Source organism: Humulus lupulus, chromosome 1 (assembly GCF_963169125.1).
Source record: "Humulus lupulus chromosome 1, drHumLupu1.1, whole genome shotgun sequence".
Classification (NCBI taxonomy): Eukaryota; Viridiplantae; Streptophyta; class Magnoliopsida; order Rosales; family Cannabaceae; genus Humulus; species Humulus lupulus.
The window spans coordinates 71,727,220-71,746,957 of NC_084793.1; the positions used below are offsets into that span (position 1 = coordinate 71,727,220).

General features: G+C 35.4%; 1 pseudogene; it reads left to right on the forward strand.

Annotated features, from left to right (window-relative positions):
- Positions 1 to 8,776: 8,776 nt before the first annotated feature.
- On the forward strand, positions 8,777 to 8,875 carry LOC133813171 (small nucleolar RNA R71; annotated as a pseudogene).
- The last annotated feature ends 10,863 nt before the right edge of the window (positions 8,876 to 19,738 follow it).

Below are 19,738 nucleotides of genomic sequence, written 5' to 3' on the forward strand. Positions count from 1 at the left end.
AAAAGAAACTATTTCAAACAAAGCAAGAATATTCTAACCTAGTTCCAAATATTTGGTGAGATTTTGTTTTAGAAAAATAAAAGACAAGTAATAAAAAGATGTAAGATTAAATAGAAATATATTTTTCAAATGAGATATGTAAAATAAGATTATTAAGATATTAGAATCCACAAAATGCAAGTTCAATAGTATTTATAAGTATATTGATTCCCAAGTTTAGATATAGTTGAAATAAATCACACTATACTTTTTTTTCAAAATACATTTTCTATTCAAGCACAAGTTACTTTAAAAAAGGTAGGATTTTTCTTCACTTATAAAAGATATAATTTCTAAGCATTAGTTGTGTTACAACCTAATGAAACTACAAAAAATCAAAGAGATTATGTTTAGGCAAAATATGATACTTATGCTCTAAGAATTAGATGTGAACAATTTAATGAAAAACATTTAATCAAAGAATATCATATTTTTGCATAATGAAGAACTAAGTGTAATATGCTTTAACAATCAACACTAGATGAAAAATGCATATCTTTGATAGAAAAATCCATAAACAATGTTGTACAAATGGGAAATCAACATACAACAAAAAAAAATACTATCTAGTTACATTTTGCTTCATCATCATCTTAATAACCTTTGAAAAAGATTAGAAGCTCATAACTAGATTGAAATAAAAATTACAAAATAACATACTTGACATGCTCTTCAAAAGATGAAAATGGTAGAGAAAATAGTGAAAAGAAGAGAGAAAAATATGTGTAGAAGATGTTGAAAATATGAAGAAGAAGAGCTCCCCAAATGGTCTTACAAGACTCTATTTATAGGCAAAATATGGAGATTAAATTAATCAAATTAAAATAAATAAATTGATTAATTTAATTGTGTTGGGAAGTGGTAGGATAAATAGAGTAAGTGTAAGAGTATTGGAAATATGAAATGTTTGGTTGGGTAAAATATTAGTGAAAAGCTAGGGTAAAAAAATGAATTAGGAATGTTTATTTAGGTAAGAAAAATAGGAAAAAGTAAATTGATATTTGAGTGAAAAATATTGGGAATGATTTTTTGGTCTTATTTTTGTGGCTGTGGCAGCTTGGTTGACTTGGGCCATTTGGACTATTGAAGCTGATGGGAGAAAGACTTGGGCTGGCAGATGAGCTTCAGGCCCACAGCTGGCATGCGTGATGGGGCAGCAACTGAATGAGGGAGTGTTTCCTTGCATATCAATATAATTCTGTTGCATATCAATATAATTCTGTTGTGGGAAGGCAGCTGGTGAAGTGTCGTGGCTGATGATGCTATATGCTGAAGAGGAGAGCTGGACAGGTGGCGGCATGACATGAGGCTGGAGTTGATGCATGGCTGGTCAGGCGTGGGAGTGCTTCAGGAGGCGGGTGGGCTTTGGTGGGCTGGGGCAGCTGTTGAGCCATTGAGCAAATACCATTTTCCTTTGTTTCTTTCTCGAAAATGCCACATTTTACCTTTCTTTTTTTCAGCTTTAAAACTTTTCTAACACCAATCAAATAACATACTCCCTACAAAATAAATCATAAACTAAATCATAATAAAATATTTTCAATTATAAAATAAATAATTTTATTTTTTGAAAATATTAATTATAACTTAATTTATATTTTACAATTAAGTTCAATAATACAACATTTTTTACCACTAACTTAACAATAATAATTCAATTAACATTTTACAACAAAATACTTATAAAAACACACAAAATTATATAAAATCATGATAGGACTACTAACTTCAAAATTACTTAAAAACTTAATAAATCAATTAAAAACTCAAGAATTAAGCAACAATTAGCACATAAAAAGTGGTAAAATAACTCTATTTTGTAGAGTTATCAATAGTACTTTTTGTGGAACAACTCCACAAATCGAATCCAAGTCATGGTGGCAACATCATGCGTCTGCTGGACTAAGTCCCACCATATCCTGGCATCTTTCTTGAGTAAAGACGAAACGCAGGATATGTGGTCCGCGTTGCTGAGGTTCATGTGTGTCAGAATTGGCTCCACGTTTCTCAGCCACTCTTCTGCCTCGAAGGGGTCTGTAGTCCCTTCAAAGTTCGGAGCGTGTTGCTTATGGAACCGCTCATAAACTGGCTCCATGTGATGTACTAGATATGGCGCATAATTCGCCACTGGCCATCCCCCATATGGACCAACTTGTTGGGGTGCTGAGGCCATTTGCTGTGGCTGTGGCTGCGGCGGAGGCTGAGTCTGAAGCTGAGCCTGTTGTCATTGTTGCTGCAATAGTTCCTCGACTTACTATCGCAATCTGGCGATCTCCGCAGTGTTGTCAGCTAGTGGCGGCGGCGCGTTGCGGTTAGCAGTAGCACGCACTCCCCTTCTGCGAACTGGAGGGGCTTCATTGTTCACCGGAGCAGCGTTGGAGGCGTTTCCATTGGTGCGAGCAGATCTTCGGAGCGACATCACAGCAGATTTCTAATATTTGAGAGAAACATGTCAGAACTTTTCCCTAATAGGCTCTAAGGCAAAAACTTAATCTAAACAAACATAACTCGGACCTATTAATTATGACTTCTTATGAAAATTATATAAGCCTTCTTTATTATTAGAGTGGGTTTCTATACTTAGAAAAATAAGCCATCTTTATTATTTTCTAAGTTTGTTTCTAACCATCCTATATGACTTAATTCTCAGGCTCGAAACCCATCTTTGTTCAAAAGTTAACCATATTGAGGGAGGGCTGGGATCAGTAAAATCGTTCCCACTACTATGGCCCCCTAACTCTCAACATAGAAACTTGGTTCATTGATTTGTATCCACCCTCACCGAACTTAGTCATTATTTATTTTTTTTATTATTTATTATGATTGCAAAAGAAAATCAAACGCATATATGATAACAAAATAATCATGATATTAATTTGTAAAAAGAAAGTTTTTCACTATTTACAACCATAAAAGAAAACAAATAATAAGTTAAAACAAACAATGAAACTAATTATTCTAAAAATCTGGATCTTCTATATCTGATCCTTCATCTAGCATATCATCATTTAACTTCTCATAGTCCTCATTATCATGTGCCTCAAAATGCCCTCAAGGAAGGTTCGTAAAAATTCTATGCTTTTGCTCATTTGTAAAATGAAATTCCATTATTGAAGTGAACCTAATTAAGAGAAAATAATATCTCATTGCTACCGACAATTCATCTTCATCATCCATTGATTCCCATATTTCCTCTAAGGCTGCAATTACAGTATGATAATATCTAAATAGTCTAATTACTAAAACATATTGCTCTGTTGCTCTCATCATGATCTGCTTAGATTCTTGGAGGTGACCTATTTCTCTGTGGAACAAAAGCAATCTCCGAGTGATTCTTTCTAGCACTCCTACGGTGTTTCTCAATTCTCTAATTCTTTTTAAAGCCTTAATGGCTCGGATATCCTCATAATTTAATGCTCCGTTCATTCTTAACTAAAACATAAAGGCTAAAATCGTTAGTTATACATATAAACATAATAACTATAATCATAAACAGTTGGCGGTCAGATTCGGAGCTTTGAGTGTGTGTGTATCGAGGAGAACTTCATGCGAATGAACCGTTTCTCTGATTCCAACTGTAACGACCCAACTTATTCTAGACCTTGGACCATTAATAACTACTATATACAGACACTAATCTTAAGAAAACATACATATGAAATAATCATAACTTTATTATAAACTATAAAGCAAATGTTAAATACATGAAAATTCATTTAGGATATGGGATCCCATTGTTTTGAAAATATTAAAATAATCATAACTTTAAATCTTAAAATTCGTTACAAAACAAAGTGCGAAAAATACATGTAAAGCATAATTTTTAAATGACTTAGAAACAACTTCATCCTCGAATCGTTCACACAATCCACCGAATCCATTCTCCCTCAATACACATTCCCAAGCTGCCAAGAACCTTCTCGCTGCCATAACTATTTTCCTGCATATATAAAACATAAAGGAATGAGCCTAATGCCCAGCAAGGAAAATCTACTACAAGCATGAAACATAATCATACACATAAACTATGAACATATATCATATACTATAACACATATATCATAATTCTAACCCATGTACATGGTGACTATTGGGGTTTGCTATGTAAGCAACTATAAGCCCCAACTACAATGAGGTTTGCTAGTTATGCAACTATAAGCCCCAAAAACATAAAAGTGTTGGGGTTTGCTATATAGCAACTATAAGCCCCAAAACATAAAAGTGATAGGGTTTGCTATATAACAACTATAAGCCCCAAAACATGCATATATCATAACACATAAAATCATACTATAGCATAATCATAACACTTTTATATAAACATAGCACATATCACATAAGAACTATCCTATTTTCCTTACCAAAATACCGGGATGATGAGAACAAGGTCGGGATTTTGGAACACTCCTAAAAAACATTAATAGAGAGGTGAGTATTCTAAAAGAAAAGAGATGAAAAGAATGAACTAAACCATCGGGAAGATACTTACCAACAAGAACCTCAAGTTCAAAGAACTTAGATGCCTAACCAAGAATAAAGAATACTGAGTTAGGATTTGAGTAGAGAAAAACTATAAAAACTAATGAAACAATACTGAAAGGAACTAAGAATAGGAATACCTTTGAATGCTTCTATGACCGAACTACACCTCAAAACCGAAATACACTATAATTCTTACTTACCAAGTGTTTGATAAGCTTATAATGATAAATCTTATAACCCCAACCCAAGTGTTTAGCACTCCAAAGTAAACCTAGCAGCTTGTAGACTCTGAGCTCAGCTTGATGAATGAATAAATGGCTGGGTACTAGGTCCTATTTATAGAGTTCAAGAATGAAAATATCTTCATTTAACTTGAATAAAATAATTACTTTTTAATTGAAAAACATTTGAATAATCGTTCAGCAGAGGCTGAAGACTCGGTCAAAAAGATTTTGGACTTATCAAGAGGTTAAGGATTAAAATGAGCTTGGTTTCAAAATCATTTGAAAATGCAGCCCTAGAGCTGATATATCGCCTACCATAGGCGATATATCGCCTGGGCTCATATTCTCGAGGCTCGTCGAAATGGTCGTGCGAAGTTACGTATTTTCCGTATTCCCGTATGACGATATATCGCCCCCTAGAGCTGTGATATATCGGCATACGCTGAAATATTATACACGTAATTACACTTTTTTAGCCTAATTTGAATTGAGTAAACAACCTTGACTAAGTCCTTTAACGATTTCAAAGCTGCTGGCAGACTCTAGGATTTTTAAACATTGTTCTTAATAAACTATTCCTCAAAAATACTTAATTTCTCATTAAACATACACATGACAAGTGTTATTATCTTATTGGGTCTATCTAAACCTTATAGTATAATAAATATCATCTTCATAATCAGTCATATTAATAAAACCTTAGGTTATAATTAATATTCTTAAACTATAGGTTAAACTTGTAAATTCTACAAATGTTGCTACGAGTGTCCAACTAAGTCCCGGCTTGAACCAAAATCCACAGTAATAAACATACTATAACTACTACTAGATATTACTATTACTACTGTAGCGATCCAAATTTGCTAATAAGGCTTGGAGCCTAGATTAGTGTGCCTGGAGGGCAATAATTGTTATACTGTGTTAATTTATGTGAATTTAATGATCATGTGATTAGAATGCATGTTTAGGTGGAATAAATATGTATGTGGGCCTCGTTTGATTGTTAGGGGTAAATTGGTAATTTTAGCCAGCTGAGGGCATAAATGTAATATATATGGGAAATTTATGATATAATGGTGATATAACTGTGATGCATGTTCCGAGACGATCCTAGGGAGCTAATTAGTTTAAAAGTCACAACGGGATTAAATACCTGGCTCGGGAGGAGCCTAGGGGTATTTTGGGAATATTATAACTTGAGATTGGGAATTTGTAAGTATTAGTTAATGGTATTTTAGTGGTTTGAGTAACCATTGGTAACCAGTGAGGATAACTACCCTAAGTGATAAAATGGTATATTTGTAAGGGATGTGAAATGTCTAGGATGGCCTTGAGGTTTAGTTTGAAAAGGGAATTAGATGAAAGGGGTAAAATGGTCTTTTGGCAAGGGTTTAGATAACTTCATCTGAGAAGAGAAGTCATTCACGTTTTACACTTAGATGCTCTTGTTCTTGCTGGAAGTTGGAGGAGAACCTAGAAGGAAAGGAGGAAAAAGGAAGGGAGCTGGAACTGTGAAACTTAGGAGGAGAACTAAGTTGGTTTGAGGCAGCCAAAACCAAGTGTAGGCCAAGATTTATTCAGAGGTAAGAATTTATCTCTATTTTTTTAAGTTTCTAAGCTTGATTTTTAGAATGTGAGCATGAAAATTGAAAGTTGGTTTGTGGCTGGTTTGTGTGGGAATTCAGTTTGAGAAACAAGAGGATTTAGCTTGAAGCTGGAATTGAAGGAAGCTTAAGGTCGAATTTTCCACTTGAGGTAAGAATTCTATGCAATTTTGAGGTTTGTTTCTAGTGTGGTTTAAGAATTTTGAAGCATGGTTTAAGTTTCTGGTTTACTGGTTTAAAACTTCTGAAATTTGAAACCAAAGTGTGAATTATGGGTGTGATTATGTGTTTGTGCTTGTTGTTGGTGTTTATAGGTTGCTAGATGGTTTATTTGAGGTTTTGGATTGATTTTGGGGTTTAGGTATGCATTGGGGTTGAATTGGGAGTGTTATGGCTTGGGGAAAATGTAGGGGAAAACCTAGAATTCTGGGTTCACGTAGGGGCGTCGCGACTCTGTTCTTTGGTGCCACGGTGCAAGGCAGCATCAGGCATCAGGAGCCCTTCTGGGCGCCGCGGCCCTCAATGGGTAGTGCCGCAGCGCTAGGCTATTTTTGGGCAGGGGAAATTTTCCATTTTAGGGCTTTTTCCCAGGGGGCTCGGGGGATGTTTCCTCTACTTTGTTTTGGAAAATTGGAGGTCCCAAGAGTACGGGAAATGGTTTTGGATTGGTTAGTATTAAAGAATGTTTTAAATGTGTTGTGACTAGGTTTTCGGAGAGGCTCGGGTTAGGGGACCGTGCTCGTGACTTTGGTGCATAAGAAGCTCGAGACACAGGTAAGAAACTACTGTTTCCCGTAGAGCATGAGTTGCAGGGCTCGGCCCTATATGACTGTGTTGTGGTGTTTTACCCTTTGATTGAATTTATGTATGTTTAGCTTGTTGATTAGCTTTATCATATGTGAATGTGTTGATTGTACAGCATGAGCCATGAACGGTGAAGACCGATAACGGCAATGGGCCGGGAACGGCGATAGGCACGTGGAGTGCAAGGTCGTGTGCAACAAGGTGCCAGGGCCGGAAGCAGCGTTTAGCATGCAGGGTGCGAGTTGCTAGGATAGATACTAAAGGATACCTGGGATATCCTCATGGTATAGACCGCGAGTCCCGGGCATGGTAAGGCGCCTGGGACGGCGTGGCCGTATGTGTTTAGCCAGTTGATGGCATGTTTAACTGATAAGTGTTTGATATGCATATGTTGTCTGTTTGTGAGTTTTCTTGCTAGGCTTCGGCTCACGGGTGCTCTGTGGTGCCGGTAAGGGCAAGGAGAAAGTCAACCAATCATGAGTATGGCGAGCGTGAGGTGGCGTGTACATGTTTGGTCAGCGTGACTGCCACGGTCAGGGGCATTTTGGGAGATAAATGTATAAACCGGGTTTTGTCGTTTAGTCGACTGTGATTATACTTTGAGTTGTAAATATTTCTAAACTACACTTTGGGATCCCAAATGTTAAACTCTTATAATTTTCAATGAAATGAGGTTATTTTCAAAGATTATGACTTTGACTTTAGCTTAGTCACACTTTTGTTCCAAAACCTCGATTAGCAAGTTAAATGCACGTTTTAAACTCACTTAATAACGACTCTAAGGTAGTAGGGCGTTATAACTACTATCTAACTAGCTAAGTAAAGTTCTTTGACTCTACATGACTAGACTTTCCTATCTCATATTGACCTTTTGGATTAGGGATAGGTTGACTAGGGAATGTTCCTTTTTCTCTATCAGCTAAAGCAGTGGCGAGTTGTCTTACTTGGGTCTCGAGTTTGGTAATTGATTGAGACTGATTTTGTAGGATTTGTTGAGTGGATTGCATAAATTTTTGTAAAGTATCTTCTAAGGAAGGTTTCCTTTGTTGAGGATATGGTTGATTTTGTGGTTGATGAGTTTGGTTTTGCGTGTTGTATTGGTGTCCTTGATTCATTTGAGGTTGGTTTTGTCTCCAAGAAAAGTTTGTATGGTTTCTCCAATTTGGATTATAAGTGGATGAAAATGGGCTATCAATTGGTTTTCCATAAGCATGAAGAGCATTGGCCTCCTCAGAAAAGGCTTCTTGGTAGGAAGGACATGATTGAACATTATGGCAAGGACTAGAACATATAGAACAAACATCTTTTCTTGGTTGTATTGGAGAATTTATAGTTTGGCTTATGGCTAAAGTTTCTACTTTTCTCGCTAATTTGTCTAAGGATGTTCTTAAGTCTAATTCATCTTTTACTTCATACCTTCCACCTCTTTTTGGTGAATTAGTTGACCTAGACCTAGGATCAAAATAATTCCATTGTTGTGAATTGACAGATAAATCTTCAAGGGCGTCCCAAGCCTCTTGTCCTTGAAATTTTAAAAAAATTCCAGTATGCATAGATTGAATCATTTGACGATTAGAGGGAGTCAAACCATCATAAAAATATTTTACAAGTCTCCATTTTTCAAAACCATGATGAGGACATTTTAATAATAAATATTTCCCAACATTCATAAAACTCTTCATTATCTTTTTGGAAAAACTCTGAGATTTCTCTCCTTAGACTATCAGTTTTAGACATCAGAAAAAATTTCAACAAGAATTTATTATAAAGTTGATCCCATGTAGTTATAGACCCCATGGGAAGGGAATTTAACCAAGCTTTTGATTTGTCTTTTAATGAAAAAAGAAACAACCTTAGTTTGACCGACTCATCAGAAATTTTTTGAAATTTAAATGTTGAGCAAATTTCTAAGAAATCTTTGACATGCATGTAAGGATCCTCTCTATCTAACCCATAAAAAGATGGTAACAATTGAATGATTGATGGTTTATGCTCAAAATGGGTAGCAGAAGTGGTAGGAAGAACAATACATGAAGGAGCATTAGATGAAATAGGTGCAAAATACTCAAGCAATATTTTTTCAGGCACAACATTTTCATCAACAGTATTTCCAGTAATATTAGCAATTGGTTCCATAATGCTCAAATTTTTACTAACACTTTCAATTTCAAACAAAGATAAACGTCTTTTTACTAATCGATTTTTAGAGTTACGTTCCCAATGATGCATACAATTTTCACAAAGCAACAGAGATAATCTCAAACAAACAATTTTATGATGTGGAAGATTAGTAAAAACCGCAACCACAGAACATACTTATAATTTTTGAGAGATTTCACAACAATATAATTTTTATGGTTCACTTGTCCCTAGGCCTATTTGATTCCACTTACTCGCACACTACTAACAACTCCCCGAGGTTAATTAGTAGAGGCGGGTTGGGAATTTTGTTCAAATTTTCTTTAAGCAAAAATTGATATGGTGAAAGGACAAGATTTATGTTTTTTTTTTCAAGTATTTTTTAACAACTACACACTATTATGACAAAAGACAAAGAAAATAAGGTAAAATTAAATAAGACTATAAAAATTAGGCAAGAGTAGGGAGGCATAGCATTCCATCAACCATAACAAAAATAAGGTAAAAATTAGGAGGCACAAGTGCCATCAACTAAAACATAAGATAAAAGACTAGGAGGAGCTAGGAGGAAAATTGCCATCAACTAGTAACTTGCAAAAATAAAATAAAATAAAAACTACAACAAGATAAATAAATAAAGTTACAACAATAGGTTAGGAGGCACAAGTGTCGTCAACTAACAAAGAAATGAATGGAAACAAAATTAGGAAGCACAAGTGTCATTGACTATAAAAATTCAAAAGATAGAAAGGAGGCACAAGTGCCGTCAACTAAAAAATAATAAATATAAATATATAAGTAAGTTTTTTTATGGGTGGTAGAACCGTCCCAAATTTTCTTTTTATCTTTTTTTGTAGTTTTATATAAATATATATTTTTTTATATTTTTATATATATAGTTTTTTTTAAGTGCAAAAATTAAAATAACTAGTAGAAGAATTCACTAGCCTTGAGATAAATTTTGTTTCTTTTCTTGCAACTCCCCGGCAATGGCACCAAAAACTTGATGGACCCAAAACGGGTATGTTTTAAATATTTATAACTCGCAAGTGCACGAATCGTATATGAAGTATAGTGTTTGTGTAAGCACGAGATCGAACCCAAAGGAGTTGTCTAAAATAAAAAAGAAAACTATTTTTAAATTAATAAATTCTAACGTAGCTCCAAAAATTGATGAGATTTAAGGTCACGAACATAAAATAAAATATTTAAAGTAAAGCTATTTAAGAGAATAAAAACAACCAATAATGATTTGAAAATAAGTGTTAAAAGGAAAGATTATTAAGATACTATAATCCACAAAGTGTAAGTTTAATAATACTTATTAGTATGTTGATTCCCAAGTTTTAGTGATAATTAAAATAAGTCAAACTATCATTTTCCAAATAGATTTATACTTTTAAGAACAAATTATTTATAAAAAGATAGAATTTTTCTTCACTTTTCAAAAAAATATAATTTCAAAGTATTTAATGCGAATCAACCTAATGAAACAAAAAAAAATGAAATAACATTATTTATAAGGCCAAACATAATATTTTTGCTCTAAACATTGGATTTATACAATTTAATGACACATCTTACACAAAGAATATTATGTTTTGCAAAATGAAGAACAAAGTGCAATATTATCTAACAATCCAAAATATGAGATATTAAAGATGAAAGACATATATGAAGAAGAAAAATCCATAAACTTTGACATTACAAGGGAAATCAACATACAACATAAATATTATCTAGTTACAAGTTGCTTCATCATGATCTTAATAATCTTATGAAAAAGATTAGAAGCACATAACTAGAATAGAAATTACAAAATAAATAAAATACATACTTGAAAATGCTCTTGAAAAACACCATAATGGAATAGAGAATGGTAGAGAGAAAATGGTAGAAAAGATTATGGTTATCCAAAAATTAAGCACCCTAAAATGGTCTTGAAATTGCATGTTTATAGCCAAAATGAGAGCATTAAAATAATCAACTTAAATTAATTAAATTGATTAGATTAATTAAATAAAGTAATTATGGCAAGTAGGGGTAAATTTTAGGATGTCGTGATGAATTTTTTAGTGAAAATGTGTAGATAAGTTGGGTAAAAAAATGGTAATTTTGGAAAAAAAAAAAGGGACAAGGGAGCATTGATGTCTTTGTTGGGCTCAAGGGAAAAGTGTTTGTGGCTTGTTGGGTGGCTAGTGGCAGGTGGCTTTTGGGCTGGGCTGAAGGTGGAGAAGGAGGCTGGCTTCGGGCCTTGGGCTAGATGACTCCGTGGGCCTGGGCAGATGGGCCAGGCGGCTGAGGGGGCAGCTGAAGGCTTCGGCTGGGCAAGGGCTTCTGGTGGGCTGTGTGGGCCAAGGGGCTGAGGCAGACGGACCCAACTGGGCTGGGAAGGCTGGGGGAGCACAGGCTGGGCCGAATGGAGAGCTTGGGCTGGGCTTCGGTTGGGCCGAAGGAAGAGCTGGCAGGCGTGGGCCTTTGGGTGGCTGGCTCATGGAGCTTCAATTTCCTCATTTTCTATTTTCTTTCTTCAAAAATGCCACTTTTGATTTCCTTACTTTTCAAAGCCAAAAATACAACATAATTCCTACAACATAAAAATAAATTAAATCACAATCAAATATTTCTAATTATAAATAAATCATATTAATTATTTGAAAATATTAATTATAACTTAATTTAATGTAGCATTTAAGTTCAAAAGAATTACATTTTTAACTTTTAATAAAAAAAAACACTAATTTCAAATAATTAAGCTACAACATATTATAATCAAATATCTATAAAAACACACAAAAATCTATAAAATCAAAATAAACCCAATAAATTTAAAATTACTTAAAAACTTAATAAATTAATTAAAAACTCAAGAACTAAGCAACAAATAACAAATAAAATATGGTAAAATAATTCTATTTTGTGAGTTATCAATGGCTATTTAAATAATTAAGATAATTAATTTTGAATTAATTAGTTTTATTTATTTAAATAATGTGAAAAGATATTTCTGATGATTCAAATTGGATTTGAATTTGAAATGATATTTATTCTTTAATTAATATGATAAGATAAGTTATCAGGTTTAGATATTTTTGAATAAATGATTATTAAATAATAATTAAATAAAAGTTATTAAGACACATATCCCTGAAATTGGGATATGCTACACGCCAATCACAGTGCAAGACTGATTGACGCGTGACTAGGTGCAAGACTGAGTCTTGCATATTTCTTTTATTTATTTAATAATTGGTTTATAATTTGAATTTTGAATTTAATTAATTCTTTTATAAATCTATTAGATGAAATAGTTTCAGAATACACTTAACAAAGAGAATATTCTAGAGAGAAAATTCTAAGCTTTTCATAGAGAAAAATATATCGTATTATTTTTCTCTATCCCTGAAAAGTGTCTCAGCATAATATTCCAAGATCTCATGAGTTGGGTACATCTTGTGAATCAGAAATTTTCCCACCATTACTCTACGTGCTCACACACGTCTTGAGGTGTAGAGATACATCTTGGAAGATTTTGGTCTGAGTATTCAAGAGGTTGTTTTGGATTGTATGTTCATTTTCTTTCTATATGATTAAGGATTTGCATATTAATGGATCTGTTATTTAAAGATTTAAAAAAAAAAAATTGAAATCTTTGGACTCACCACCACGTGCTTTACGCTGCGCATACCGATTACCAACACTTTTTCTTTCATTCCCGTATGTGACCCATTCACTCATACCAAAATCAAAATAAGACTCATTTATCATATTCTTCTTCTTCTTCACTTAAAACTTGTTGAAAGAGAAATAGAGAAAGCACCTGCAAAAACTTAATATCAGACCCAGCTTGTTCATATGCCTGTGAAAAAACTTGCCCAACCCCTTTGCCACTTTCGAAGAACACTGTGAATGGAGAAGAGCACCTTCCCAGATCCATCTCCATCACTGAGTACCCAACGACCTACAAACCCAGATACATTCATGTCCTTCGCAATTTGTCAATCATCAAACCAAAATCTATGTTGCTATTCTTTCGTCACCTTCATTTGCTGCCCAGACCATCAGCACCGTGGAGCTCTCCATCTAAAAACCTACAAGAAAGAAAGAAAGAAGAAAAAAAGAAGAAAGTGGGAGAGGGCTTAGATGAACGGAAGATCGGGGTTTGGGGGATTTGATTTTTTTTTTTACTTTTTTCATTTTTTCATTTAAGTTTAAAATCATGTTTAAAAAATCATATATAATTTTAATTATTTTAAATTTATTTTTCATTTTTAGAATTAATTAAACTTAATTTTAACATACACTAATACTCACTCAAATTTATCACGATGATGATTAATATTTAGTATACTTTTTGTTGTACCTACCACGATGTTTATAGGCGAAATCATTATTAAAAAGGGGTTTTTTTTTATATATACACTAATATTCACTCAAATTTACATATATACTGCCACACGTCTATTTTAACATTTATACGGTACTAAACTTTATTTTTTTTCAAAAATATTGTTTGGTCATGGTCTCACACGCGGAGTGATTTCCTCCTTCCCTTATTCACCGACAACAAAAATTAAGAAGAAGGGTGTTGACAAGACATAACTGGAAGAAACATAATATGCTAACATCTAGTAATCTTGGAAGAAACAAAAGTCATGATACAACTAGCTCACTCATTGCATGCATTTCCAATTACATACACTTTATGACCAAGTGTGAGCCAATAACATTCATTTAGTACCTTATATAATTTTATATAAATTAGTGTTATTTCACATTTGTAAAATACAACAACTTAGACATATGTTGGAGAGGATCATAGAGTTATAATTATGCTCCTTTTATCTTTTCTGACGACAAAAAAGATCAGAGCAATAAAAAAGCTTCATGAACGCCAATGGCTTGTTCCTCAAATCGACATACACACTGACGAACAGCAACACGAAATCAACCATCACATTGAAAATCATTGGCGACCAGCAACGAAAAATCACCATTTTCGGCCATTATCAAGCAATCTACTAAAATTAAATTGAAAAAAAAATCAACCACTTTTCAGTTAGATTTGAGCAAAAATGGAAGAAAAAAATATATAAAAACAACTTCAAATAAACGAGGTAAGATAGAAAATATAGTGAAAAAAGGAGATTATTTTAAAATTTATATTTATCAAAATGTTTATGTGGTGTTGTTGTTGGGTTGTTTTTGTGTTTATATTTCTGAACCTGAGATATAAAATGTATAATTACCACTAAAAGCATTCTATTTTTTTTTTATATAAAAAAAAACTAAGATTATTTACCTTTCAGAGACTGAAAACCAATACCAATTCTGGTAAAAAAAACAATGGATACTATGATGATGAAAAATAATTATGTTGATTTTGAAGCAAGTGAAGAATTGATGCCAAATGATTGAAAATATAAAGACACAAGAAAAGAATATATATTTGCTGATTAGTAGTTGTTGTTTCTTAAAATTTGTTGTTATAAATTATTTGAAACAAGTTGATTTTTTTATATTTAAATTGGAAAAATCTACGTTATTAATAAGGGGAACAAGTTTGAAAACATAATCATTTTAATTCTTAAAAGGTTTGTGTGGTGTTGTGGTTATTTATAAAAATCTTGAAGGAAAAACATTAAATTGAAATTCTGGGTAATATACTGAAAATATGGAGAGTATTTTAAAATTTCAACTAAAACACTGTTGCTACCAGGTTGTGTTGACGTTGTTGTCAATGATCCTAGCATACAAATTGTATAACAAATACAACTTCAACACAAAATCAATAACAAAACAACATTGTTATAAAAAAATTTGAAGAAGAAGAAGAAGGAATGAAAGAAAGAGTTGGAAAGAAAGGTGTTGGGCACAAGAAACGAAAAAGGAGAGAGAATGAGCAGTGTATCATCAACAACTTCTTGAGTCATCTCATCTAAATATGAATAATTTTTTTCTTGAACAATAGGATCACCATTTTTATCATTTTCAATCTTAAAAAAGAAACCAAATAAACTTAAACGCTTAAAGCAACTAAACAATAACTAAAAAAACATCTTAAAAAATATATATCTTTAGAATATAAAAATGATATTCATATGCAGAAATGAAACACAACAACTAAATAACATGGCACACAAAATGAATTAATTCATGAATGTGAAAAACAACACAAGATCGATCTTGGATTAACACCATAACAACTATGGTCTAATTCAAAACATGTATAGTCAACGCAAGAGCAACACCAAAGCAACAACAAGTCAACGCAAGAGTAAATATTTGAAGAAGAAGTAGAATGAATGAATATAGAAAGAGATGGAGAGAGAGGTTTTGAACTCGAGAAACAAAGAAAGAGAGATAATGGGCAGTGTATCACTGTCCACGTTTACCACTAACTTATTCGAAAAAATACTCAACAAATGACGCTACAAAAACACCACAATCACTATAGAGCAACATAAAAATAACATACAACTAATCAAAAAAATGATAAACCAACAAAACAAAATAAAACTTGAAACATAAACAAAATTCAATAGATACTTGCTTATCTATTGCTTAGGCAAAACCTAAAACAACAACCCAACACAACCTAAACACCGAAAGAGCCTGACACAAACCCTAAAATAACACTTAATAAATTGAAAAAAAATTAACATACCAAAAGAATTATAAAAACTAACACTAAAAAATATATCTCAGTCATTCAAGTATCACATCAAACACATTGCATGCATTATGAAAAATATCACTAATATATGCAAAAATAGAAGGAAAAAAAAAGCAACATAAACATAAAAAGCAACAAGACAATAAAACACACTAACAACTAGGGGAGTAAAAAAAAATCAAATTAACAAAAGAATAACAAAATGAAAAAATATGATTGCATAATGGGTCACGCCGACGACTGAGAAAAGTGGTTGGAAATTGGTGCGATGTGGTGACCGGAACTGAGAAGGACGAGCTTGAGAAGAGGGCAGATGGAGGTGATGGAGGAATAAGATGAAGAAGAAAAAGAGAGAAAAAGTAATGGAAGAAGAAGAAGAGAGAGAAAAAGTGATATGTGAGGTAATGTGTATGTTAGTAAACAAATAGTATTTTTGTAAATTAAAAATTATAAATATAGTACAAAAATAAACAAAAACAGTTAAACAAGAAAAAATATTTGTCTGTCAATAAAAATGTAAAAAAGTGGGCCATTTAGTCATTTTGTGTAAAATTCTCTATTAAAAATGATGTATTTTTTTATTCAAATCTTTATAATACTTAAAATATTATCACGAGGAATATAATTTTGACAAAAATATTTCTTATAATAATTTTAGTTAATGGTAGTCTGTAGTGCTCTGCTCAGCATTGCCCCCAGTATAACTTATTAGTCATTACTACTATTGTTGACGCGGTTATTCGCCAACAGGAAATTAAGAAAAGGAGAGAAAGGGATTAGTGCTTATGTTGAACCGAAATGGATGAATGATCTTAGAAATGAGTTGGTGACACAATAATGCGTTTTTTGAGTGGTTCAAAGGTTAAAATCCTTCTACTCCACTAGTCAGTATTATTGATATATACTAGATATTTAATTACAGGGTATTTCTTACAATAAAGAATCCAACCTCTATTAACTCCCAAGGTCTCCATATTTATAGGAGAAGGCACCTGGGAGTTGGTAAGAAGGTCATCCCGTGACCTTCTTACCTATCATGTCAACTCTGTGACATTCATGATTAATTCCTAAACCTGACACATAAGTGTGGTCAAATCAATAGGTAAGGAGATAATGGGCCGCACGGCCCAACCCAGTCGTGGGTGTCTGAATACGCACGTTCCTGCTGCATGTCCGAGAAGTCAGGGATATATCAAACACGTGATGTCTGATATATGCACGTTTACCTTGCGTGGTTGACTTTATAAAAGGTCACAGCCTCCAACTCTAGCTCGTACCATGAGCTGGATACTTAACTCGACCTTCAATCTTCAGAGCCCGGACTCAGTCCTTAAGTAACCAGAGGCGAACCCTTAGGTTACCTCGAGCTAAGGAGGTATGATCTTATGACGGCAACTTCGGTCTTGGGGATGTCCACAAGATAAACATGATTAGGCCATAGCTCAGCTTGCTAATCAGCTCGTGGGAAAACCAGGGCGTACATCTGCCCCCCAAGCCCCTGCTCGTGGTACACGACGTCGTGTGAGGCCATAGTAGGGGCTTTTAGGCTTCCCTATGAACTCTTCACATTCCACACTTTACACAGGCACCTAGTACGTGGAGCATTGTGGTTAGTGACGGTACGTCTTCCGAGAACTGCATTTAATGGCCTAGCCTATGCCCAGCCGACGTTTCGTATTTCGAGTGGAGGGCCTTGGATCCCACATCAGGGCCATCCAACGGCCCTCTTTACGTGACCCTTCACGTATATAAAAGGGGTGGCCACCCTACGCATGGGCCACCCTTTCATTTGAAATTTCTCAGAAACTCTCTCCTTCTTCTCTCTTCATCTCAGAAGAAAAACCCTCTTCTTTCCGATTGCCATTTTCAGCGTTCAAGAAGCTCAGACGTAAGGAATCCTTCAAAACTTTGGAAACAAATACTCTGACGAAGCTCCCACCTAGGCGACACCTTCACCCACCTCCCAGCCAAACACTCTGTAAGTCTCCTGACTATGCATGTTTTGAAAATATTTTTCATTGTAGCTTAGGTAAATATTTACTGTAGCCACATGCAAGGGTTTACTGGTTTTTGTGGGTATGAAGGTGAAAGCCTTTTAGGTTAGGGTATTTTTGCTGTAGGAAATCGTTTAGGAGTATGGTTTACAGGATGCATTTTCTGGGGATAATTTCTGGGTAGGAGTTTTGGAATTTTGGGTGCAAAACCGGGTAGCTTAGGGGACACGCTTCACAGGCGGTTTTGCCCTCTTTGCCTACTGAAACTTTCCTTCCAAGGCAAATTCTATCCTGACCCTCCTGACACACGAATTTCGAGTAATCGGGGATCTGTTGGGAGCACAGGCGCGTGTTCATAGAATCGCGTGGTCTCACTCTCCACGGGCTGGGCTTACCTCAACTCGTGCAAATAACACTTTGATTCTTCCTCATGCTTAGGTCGCCTTTTTTGAAATCTTTTCTTTTATTCGCTAGGCGACCAGATGGCACCGAAGAGGAACGCTCCAAAGAAGACCGTCGGCAGCTCGGCCTCCAAACAAGACAAAGGAAAGGCGGTGATGCCGGAATCCTCGATCCCCCACTTTGGGCCGGCAGTGGAGCAGAAGCTCGAGGTGGCTCCTGACGCATTCTTTGAGGCGGAGAGGATCGTCTCAAAGATTACTGATCAGACGAAGATCAACAAGCTATTCCTCTCCCACAACATCGGGCTGGGGAGAGCGTCAGTGATTGCCCGACCTCCCGCAGAAGGCGAGCGGAGCTGCGCGCCGCTCGACGAGGAATTCGCGGCCTGGAGCGGCGAGCATTTCAAGGCGGGGGCCTTCCTCCCGCTGGACCAATATTTTGCTGACTTCCTAAATTATGTGAAGTTGGCCCCATTCCAGCTCCCCCCCAACTCTTATCGGTTGTTGGCGGGGTTGAGATATTTATTTTTGAAGCACGAGTGGGAGGTCCCCACTTCTGCGGATATTTTGTACTTTTTCTGCCTCAAGGCCAGCCCAGATCAGCGAGGTCGAGGTGACGGGTTTTATTACTTAACCCAATTCCCCAACACGGCTGCGGTCATCGAGCTGTCCAGCCACCCCAACGACTTTAAAGACCAATTCTTCATGTCGACGGGGTTCAAAAACTGCGAGCTCCACTACTTCAATCGCCCTCGTAAGTGCTTTTCATCCTTAGCTCGTAAGTTAAGTATCGTTTAGCTCCGCCTGTATCCCTTTCTGACTCAAATTAATCCTGCAGCTATCTTCGTGAGGACTGAGAAATCTATGACCCTCGGGGCCCAGTATGAGAGACTGGCGGGCTTGCCCCCCAGCGAGAAGGATTATCGCGTGCTCGTAACAGACGAGACGATGGTGGCCTGCAAGTTGATTTTCCCAAATCAGACTCTAAACCTAAGGAGGCCCTGGGGGCTTCCCCCAGCCCGCGATACCAGGCCCATCATCGTGGAGGAGGTCGCGGGGAATGAAGATGAGGAGGACGAGGAAGATGAGGTTCCCCTCGTGAGAAACAAGAAGCGGGCGTTGGAGGTCGCCCAGACATCGGGCGAGGAGCGGATTCTGTTCGAAGCAGCCGCGGGTCCTTCTGGCCAAGGTAACCCTTACTTGTTTAGGAGTTTAAATAGGGCCACAGCAGACCCCTGGCTAGCTAGGTTCAATCCTAGGCAGCTCGTCCATCATCACCGAAGTGATCCGGACCTGGACACCACCCTGCTCCACTGTGTCGACCGGCTTGTGTTGGACTACCAAGATAGCTGGCCTAAGGGTACCGTAGTAGTAG